We start from the raw sequence: 10,522 nt of genomic DNA on the forward strand, positions 1-10,522 counted from the left end.
GAGCCATCTAGCTCCTGCTATGGACCCATAGGTCCTGTGGGGAACTACTAATACATCATCGCAGGTGCAACAAGATTGATGTAGAAGCCCTTCGTGATCGATCCCCAGGTTGAGTACCAGCGGAGGCCTCCATATGAGATCGTGGAAGAACAGATGCTTGCAGTGGCGGAATAATTTTTCAGATCTCACTCTGGTGATTTCTGGAATTTAGGAAATTTATGGAGTTGGAATTAAGTCAATTGGAGCTAGGAGGGGCCCACAAGTTCAGGTGGTGCCCCCCTCCGAAAGCTTCGTAACATCCCAAATTTGAATTTGGAATGTTCTACAAATAGTTAAGCATCTATCATCATCATTTGCACTGAGTGCCTTTTGAATTTTAAGTTCATTGAATTTCATTTGAATCCTTTTCAAATTTGAGTTCGAATTTTTTCAAAATCCCCTAATCCAAATAAAGAGAGGAGGAACATGACCTTTCAAAAGTCAGAGGAAATTTGGAAATACATTTGGAGATGGAAAACAGAAAAATATTTGGAAAAGGTTTGAAAAACAAATTTCCCTTTTATTTGGAATTTCCATAATAACAAATTTTTAAAGTATTTTATTTGCCTCTGAAAAATAATTCATGTTTTTATCTCATTTATTCAAAGAATTTGATATATATATATATATATTTCCTATAGCAATTTTTATTTTATTTTATGTTTATTTTAAAAAGAAAAGGCCTCTTTGTTTTTTTAGAACGGCCGAAGCCCACTAGCGCCAGCCGACCCAACTAGCCCTCACTACATTGAATCCCTTCGGATCCGGCCACCCGATCCACTTGTCTATTGCTACTTCTTGAGCTTGCGTTGGTTTTCCCTTGAAGAGGAAAGGGTGATGCAGCAAAGTAGAGATAAGTATTTCCCTCAGTTTGAGAACCAAGGTATCAATCCAGTAGGAGACAACGCACAAATCACCTAATACCTGCACAAACAGTCAAACAACTTGCACCCAACATGATAAAGAGGTTGTCAATCCCTTCATGCTTACTTGCAAAAGTGAGATCTGATAGAGATAAATAAAAAGGTAAAGTAAATATTTTTGGTATTTTTGGTTTATACATCGGAAAGTAAAAGATTTCAAAAATAGTAGAACGGAAACTAATATGATGGAAAATAGACCCCGGGGCCATAGGGTTTCACTAGAGGCTTCTCTCATGATAGAAAATAATACGGTGGGTGAACAAATTACTACCGAGCAATTGATAGAAAAGTGCAAAGTTATGATGATATCTAAGGCAATGATCATGAATATAGGCATCACGTCCGTGTCAAGTAGACCGAAACGATTCTGCATCTACTACTATTACTCCACACATCGATCGACTCATGCCTGCATCTAGAGTATTAAGTTCATGAAGAACAAAGTAACACATTAAGTAAGATGACATGATGTAGAGGAATTAACTCAAGCAATATGATGAAAACCCCATCTTTTTATCCTCGATGGCAACAATACAATACGTGCCTTTCTGTCCCTACTGTCACTGGGAAAGGACACCGCAAGATTGAAACCAAAGCTAAGTACTTCTCCCATTGCAAGAAAAACCAATCTAGTTGGCCAAACCAAACCGATAGTTCGAAGAGAATTACAAAGATATCAAATCATGCATAAAGGAATTCAGAGAAGATTCAAATAATATTCATAGATAAGCTGATCATAAATCCACAATTCAATGGATCTTGGCAAACATACCGCAAAAGAATATTACATCGGATAGATCTCCAAGAACATCGAGGAGAACATGGTATTGAGAATCAAAGAGAGAGAAGAAGCCATCTAGCTACTAGCTATGGACCTGTAGGTCTGTGGTAAACTACTCACGCTTCATCGGAAGGGCAATAGAGTTGATGTAGAAGCCCTCCGTGATCAAATCCCCCTCTAGCAGGGTGCCAGAAAAGGTTCCCAAATGGGATCTCACGGGTACAGAAGGTTGCGGTGGTGGAAAAGTGTTCTCGTGGATGCCTCTGGTGGTTTGGGGATATTTGGAAATATATAGGCGAAAGAATTAGGTCAGGAGGGTCACCGGGGGGGGGCACAAGGGTGGGGGCACGCCCTACCCCCTAGGCGTGCCCTCCGTCCTTGTGGGCGCCTCATGGCTCCTCCGACTTCATCTCCAAGTATCCTGGTTCTCTTCTGGTCCAAGAAAAATCATCGCGAAGATTTTATTCCGTTTGGACTCTGTTTGGTATTCCTTTTCTGCGAAACTCAAAAGCAAGGAAAAAAACAGAAATTGGCATTGGGCCCTAGGTTAATAGGTTAGTCCCAAAAATAATATAAAATAGCATATTAATGCATATAAAACATCCAAAACAGATAATATAATAGCATGGAACAATCAAAAATTATAGATACGTTGGAGACGTATCAAGCATCCCCAACCTTAATTCCTGCTCATCCTCGAGTAGGTAAATGATAAAAACATAATTTTTGATGTGGAATGCTACCCAACATATTTATCCATGTAATTTTCTTTATTGTGGCATGAATGTTCAGATCCATAAGATTCAAAACAAAAGTTTAATATTGACATAAAACAATAATACTTCAAGCATACTAACAAGGCAATTATGTCTTCTCAAAATAACATGGCCAAAGAAAGCTTATCCCTACAAAATCATATAGTCCGGCTATGCTCCATCTTCATCACACAAAATATTTAAATCATGCACAACCCTGATGACAATCCAAGCAATTGTTTCATACTTTTGATGTTCTCAAACTTTTTCAACTTTCACGCAATACATGAGCGTGAGCCATGGACATAGCACTATAGGTGGAATAGAATATGGTGGTTGTGGAGAAGACAAAAATAAGGAGATATTCTCACATCAACTAGGCGTGTCAATGGGCTATGGAAATTCCCATCAATAGATATCAATGTGAGTGAGTAGGGATTTCCATGCAACAGATGCACTAGAGCTATATGTTTATGAAAGCTCAAAAAGAAACTAAGTGGGTGTGCATCCAACTCGCTTGCTCACGAAGACCTAGGGAAATTTGAGGAAGCCCATCATTGGATTATACAAGCCAAGTTCTATAATGAAAAATTCCCACCAGTATATGAAAGTGATAATATAGAAGACTCTCTATCATGAAGATCATGGTGCTACTTTGAAGCACAAGTGTGGTAAAAGGATAGTAACATTGTTCCTTCTCTCTTTTCTCTCATTATTTTATTTGGGCCTTCTCTCATTTTTTGGCATCATTTTTTTTGTCCGGAGTCTCATCCTGACTTGTGGGGGAATCAAAGTCTCCATCATCCTTTCCTCACATGGGACAATGCTCTAATAATGAACATCATCACACTTTTATTTACGTACAAGTCAAGAATTACAACTCGATACTTAGAAAAAGATATGACTCTACGCCTCCGGTGGTGTACCAGGATGTGCAATGAATCAAGAATGACATGTATGAAAGAATTATGAACGGTGGCTTTGCCACAAATACGATGTCAGCTACATGATCATGCAAAGCCATATGACAATGACGGAACGTGTCATAATAAACGGAACGGTGGAAAGTTGCATGGCAATATATCTCGAATGGCAATGGAAATGCCATAATAGGTAGGTATAGTGGCTGTTTTGAGGAAGGCATATGGTGGGTGTATGGTACCGGCGAGAGGTGCGCTACACTAGAGAGGCTAGCAATGGTGGAAGGGTGTGAGTGCGTATAATCCATGGACTCAACATTAGTCATAAAGAACTCACATACTTATTGCAAAAATCCATTAGTTATCGAAATGAAGTACTACACGAACTCTCCTAGGGGGATAGATTGGTAGGAAAATACCATCGCTCGTCCCCGACCACCACTCATAAGGAAGACAATCAATAAATAAATCATGCTCCGACTTCATCACATAAAGGTTCACCATACGTGCATGCGGGAATCACAAACTTTAACACAAGTATTTCTCAAATTCACAATTACTCACAAGTATGACTCTAATATCACCATCTCTATATCTCAAAACAATCATAAAGAATCAAACTTCTCATAGTATTCAATGCACTTTATATGAAAGTTTTTATTATATCCCTCTTGGATGCCTATCATACTAGGACTAAATTTATAACCAAAGCAAATTACCATGCTGTTTAGAGACTCTCAAAATAATATAAGTGAAGCATGAGAGTTCAACAATTTCTATAAAATAAAACCACCGCCGCGCTCTAAAAAGATATAAGTGAAGCACTAGAGCAAAATTGCCTAGCTTAAAAGATATAAGTGAAGCACATAGAGTATTCTAATAAATCACGATTCATGCGTGTCTCTCTCAAAAGGTGTGTACAGCAAGGATGTTTGTGGCAAACTAAAAAGCAAAGACTCATATCTTACAAGATGCTCCAAGCAAAACATACATCATGTGGTGAATAAAAATATTGCCTCAAGTAAAGTTACCAATAGACGAAGACGAAACAGGGGATGCCTTTCGGGGCATCCCCAAGCTTAGGCTCTTGGTTGTCCTTGAATATTAACTTGAGGTGCCTTGGGCATCCCCAAGCTTAGGCTCTTGCCACTCCTTATTCCATAATATATCAAATCTTTACCCAAAACTTGAGAACTTCACAACACAAAACTCAACAAAAAATCTCATAAGCTCCGTTAGTATAAGAAAACAAATCACCACTTTTAGTACTGCTGTGAACTAATTATTTATTTATATTGATGTAATATCTAATGTATTCCAACTTTTCCATGGTTCATACCCCCCGATACTACCCATAGATTCATCAAAATAAGCAAACAACACATAGAAAACAGAATCTGTCAAAAACAGAACAGTCTGTAACTCTCGAAAAGTTATGTAACTCCAAAAATTCTGAAAAATTAGGAAAAGCTAAGAAATTTGCTTATTAATCTTCTGCAAAAATAATCAGTATTTTGTCAAATTTCTGTTAAAAATGAGAATTGTTTTCCTGAGCGCAAAAGTTTCTGTTTTTCAGCAAGATCAAATCAACTATCACCGTAAGCCATCCCAAAGGTCTTACTTGGCACACACACTAAGGAAAACACAAAAACACATCTAACCAGATGCTAGATGAATTATTTATTTCTAAACAGGACCAAAAAAAGTAAGAACAAAAATAAAATTGGGTTGCCTCCCAACAAGCGCTATTGTTTAACAGCCTTAGCTAGGCATTGATAATTTTAATGATGCTCACATGAAAGATAGCAATTGAAACACAAAGAGAGCATCATAAAACATGTAACAATCAAGTTTAAGTCTAACATGCTTTCTATGCATAGGGATTTTATAAGCAAACAAATTATTATAGCAAGCAAAAACTACCATATGCAAGGAAGAAGAAGGAACCAATAGCAATCTCAACATAACGAGAGGTAATTTAGTAATATGAAAATTTCTACAACCATATTTTCCTCTCTCATAATAATTACATGTAGGATCATAATCAAACTCAACAATATAACTATCACATAAAATATTCTCAACATGATCCACATGCATGCAAAGTTGACACTCTTCTAAAATAGTGGAATTATCATCAAATAAAGTCATGACACCTCTCCTAATCCACTTTTATCAAAAACTTCATAAGATTGAACATTATCCAAATATGTGGGATCTAAAGCTGACACCCTTCCAAACCCACTTTCAATATTATTGCAAACATTATTATCAATCTCATATTCATCATGGGGCTTAAATAAATTTTCAAGATTGTAAGAAAAATCACCCTAATCACGATCATTGCAACAAGTAGTGGACATATCAAAACTAGCATCCCCGAGCTTAGAGTTTTGCATATCATTAACACAATTGGCATTAATATAATTTATAATAACATTATTGCAACCATGCTTTTCATTCAAGGAGCTATCATGAATCACTTTATAATTTTGTTCTTTCAACACTTCATCAAAATTTTCAGATTCACGAATTTCAAGCAAAACCTCATAAAGATAATCTAGTGCACTCAACTCACTAGCAATTGGTTCATCATAATTGGATCTTATAAAAATATTAGCAAGTGGATGAGGATCCATAAGAATAGATTTTTAGCAAGCGAAGATGCAAGCAAATAGAAGGCACATGGCAACGAAAGCAATCATAAGATCAAATGAGAAGAAGGACAGATAGAAGGCAAATCTTTTCGAAAATTGTTTCAGAAGTGGGGGAGATGAAAATGAGAGGCAAATGGCGAATAACTTAATGAAAGACATGATATTTTATGATGGGTACTTGGTATGTCTTCACTTGGCGTAGATCTCCTCGGCAACGGCGCCAGAAATTCTTCCTGCTACTTCTTGAGCTTGCGTTGGTTTTTCCCTTGAAGAGGAAAGGGTGATGCAGCAAAGTAGAGATAAGTATTTCCCTCAGTTTGAGAACTAAGGTATAGAAGGTTGCGGCAGTGGAAAAGTGGTTTCGTGGCTCCCCTGAAGGGCTTTGGAATATATGTGAATATAGGATGAAGGGCTAGGTCAGATGAGTCTTGAGGGGTCCACAAGGTAGGGGGCGCACCCTCCACCCTTGCCGCCGCCTCGCGGCTCTTCTGTCTTGGACTCCAAGTCCCCTGGGTGTCTTCTGGTCCAAGAAAAATCATCACGAAATTCTATTCCGTTTGGACTCCGTTTGATATTCGTTTTCTGCGAAACTCAAAATCAAGGAAAAAACAGAAAATGGCACTGGGCTCTAGGTTAATAAGTTAGTCCCAAAAATAATATAAAATAGCAGAATAATGCATATAAAACATCCAAAACAGATAATATAATAGCATGGAACAATAAAAAATTATAGATACATTGGTGACGTATCAAACATCCCCAAGCTTAATTCCTGCTCGTCCTCGAGTAGGTAAATGATAAAAACAGAATTTTTGATGTGGAATGCTACCTAACATATTTATCCATGTAATTTTCTTTATTGTGGCATGAATATTCAGATCCATAAGGTTCAAAACAAAAGTTTAATATTGACATAAAAACAATAATACTTCAAGCATACTAATAAAGCAATCATGTCTTCTCAAAATAACATGGCCAAAGAAAGTTATCCCTAGAAAATCATATAGTCTGGCTATGCTCCATCTTCATCGCACAAAGTATTAAGTCATGCACAACCCCAATGACAAGCCAAGCAATTGTTTCTTACTTTTGATGTTCTCAAACTTTTTCAACTTTCACGAAATACATGAGCGTGAGCCATGGATATAGCACTATAGGTGGAATAGAATATGGTGGTTGTGGAGAATACAAAAATAAGGAGATGGTCTCACATCAACTAGGTGTATCAACAGGCTATGGAGATGCCCATCAATAGATATCAATGTGAGTGAGTAGGGATTGCCATGCAACGGATGCGCTAGAGCTATAAGTGTATGAAAGCTCAAAAAGAAACTAAGTGGGTGTGCATCCAACTCGCTTGCTCACGAAGACCTAGGGCAATTTGAGGAAGCCCATCATTGGAATATACATGCCAAGTTCTATAATGAAAAATTCCCACTAGTATATCAAAGTGACAACATTGGAGACTATCTATCATGAAGATCATGGTGCTACTTTGAAGCACAAGTGTGGAAAAAGGATAGTAACATTGCCCCTTCTCTCTTTTCTCTCATTTTTTGGTGGGCTTCTTTGGCCTCTTTTATTTTTTTGTGGGCTTCTTTGGCCTCTTTTATTTTTTATAAAGTCCACAAACTCATCCCAACTTGCCAGGGAATCATAGCTTCCTTCATCCTTTCCTCACATGGGACAATGCTCTAATAATAAAGATCATCACACTTTTATTTACTTACAACTCAAGAATCACAAGTCGATTCTAGAACAAAAATATGACTCCATATGAATGCCTCCGGCGGTGTACCGGGATGTGCAATGAATCAAGAGTGACATGTATATAAAAAAGAAAGGTGTCTTTGCCACAAATACGATGCCAACTACATGATCATCCAAAGCAATATGACAATGATGAAGCGTGTCATAATAAACAAAACAGTGGAAAGTTGCATTGCAATATATCTCAGAATGCCTATGGAAATGCCATTATAGGTAGGTATGGCGGCTGTTTTGAGTAAGGTGATAGTGGGTTCAATGCACTGGCGAAAGCTGCGCGATACTAGAGAGGCTAGCAATGGTGGAAGGGTGAGAGTGCGTATAATCCATGGACTCAACATTAGTCATAAAGAACTCACATACTTGTTGCAAAAATTTATTAGTTATCGAAACGAAGTAAGAGACGCATGCTCCTAGGGGGATAGATTGGTTGAAAAAGACCATCGCTCGTCCCCGACCGCCACTCATAAGGAAGACAATCAATAAATAAATCAAGCTTTGACTTCATCACATAACGGTTCACCACACGTGCATGCTACGGGAATCACAAACTTTAACACAAGTATTTCCACCAATCCACAATTACTCACTAGCATGACTCTAATATTACCATCTTCATATCTCAAAACAATCATAAGGAATCAAACTTTACATAGTATTCAATGCACTTTACATGAAAGTTTTTATTATATCCCTCTTGGATGCCCATCATATTACACTACAAAAAAATACACTTCCGTGATGATACGTGTTTGTCACAGTAGGTCACGTTTTTTGTCATGCATGTACATCCATGTCGATTTTATGACAGAATCAAGATAGTCATACATGTGCTGTCGTAGAAGTGTTCCATGAAAATACCAAAATTATCGTCACGGAGGTGTCCACTTCTATGACAATAAATGGCGCCTCATGGAAGTGCTTTCGTCAAGGGTAACCGACATGTGGCATCCACCGTAACGGGTCACCATCAAGCTATCGGGTTTCGGTTTGGATCCGATAACCCGTTAACAGCCCGGACCAATGGGGATTTCCACATGTGAAATCATCATTGGCTGGAGGAAACACGTGTCGGCTCACCGTTGGGATAGATGTCATCCACTCATTGGACAGAAGGCACCAATGATACGTCGACACATGGCACGGCCCAAAAGAGGCCCATTCCCGTGAAAAGGCCGGCCCATTTGACTTGGTCAAAAGATAGCAGGCCGGCCCTCGGAAAGCATGTTAACGGCCTGTTCGCACATAACCCATTTACAACCCACTAACCCAGGGCCCGTTACGGCCTATCCAAATTAGGCTGAGTAGCGTCATCTGGGCCGTCCAATATGATTCCAGCCCGTTGTAACTTCCGACCCATGTATGGCCCATGACGTCTTTCGGCCCATATGAGGCACTTTGTAACTCTTGGCCCATTAACGGCTCGTGGTGAAACTGGCCCGTAATGAACAGTATATCACTTTATACCCATTAACGGCCCATTATTTCATTGGGCCATTTCAAGCCCATGTTATCTTTCGGCCTTCTCAGGGCCCATTTATTCTTAGGCTTATTTCCAGCATTCGGTTACTTATGGCCTATTACTGGCCTTTCTACTTGTGGGCCAAATTCAGCCTATGGTTATAGTCGGCCCATTAATTTGTTGGGCCGTTTTCTTAGCGTCCTCAAATACGACCGATTAACGATGACCCATTATGGTCGGCCCATGAACGAACGATTCCAACTCTAGCCTGTTTAAGGCCCATAATGCGGTCTGTTATCTGCCCATGTTTGGCCAATCGATGATATGGCCCATAGAAGGCCCATTGATGTTACGGCCCCTAGAAGGCCCATTATTTCTACAGCCCATAGAAGGCCCATTGTTTCTACGACCCGTAGGAGGCCCAGGGTCACTACAGTAAATATGTAGCCCATGGTTATTGTGGCCTAGTTTTTAAAAATAGGTTATTGCAGCCACCAGCGAACTGGAAAAAGAACTGCACTAACTACAAGCAAACAAGTAAACAAGGCAACACGGAAATAAATAAGCAAGCAACTTACGCTAGACTATCACGGCTATTACACATATTACATCCACCAGGCATCAAAGTTTGCCACCAGTGCAAATATAGGGAACAAAGCAGCATATCACATACATTGGTTGTCTAAGTTGATGACCAATGCAAATAAACGCCGAAGCAAAACAAGTCCAGAACGGAAACCATTTCAGAAGAGCTCAAGAAACAATATCCTGGGTACCCATAATGCTGGCAAGATACTTAGCAATCTTATTAACTTTCTCTCGTTTGGCGCTTAAATCCTCCACCGCTTGCTGTTGCACAAGAAAGTATGCATCTGAATTCTGCAGGGACTTCCTCAGTCCTTCGGCTTCTTGCGTAGCACGGCTGACTGATGCCTTTCAGCTTGTAGCTGAGACTAAAGAAGTCGAAGTGATTCAGGCAGAGAGTTCGAAGAGTTTGTGCCAGCGGTACTGGCCAGTAAATCGAACACTACATCAACGCAAGACTGTGGGTTTTTCTCACTATCTAGAAGATCGTTTTTATCACCTTTCTTGGAGACCAACAGGGTTGTCTCACTATCTTGAACGTTATCTGCATTACTTTCTCTACCATTGCATAGTGGGGTGCTCTTCTCCAATATTCCATTCGCATACTACAAGAGAAACAAGCAGACACATCAC

Source organism: Triticum urartu, chromosome 1A (genome assembly GCF_056163025.1).
Source record: "Triticum urartu cultivar PI428250 chromosome 1A, HENAU_Tu73, whole genome shotgun sequence".
Lineage (NCBI taxonomy): Eukaryota > Viridiplantae > Streptophyta > Magnoliopsida > Poales > Poaceae > Triticum > Triticum urartu.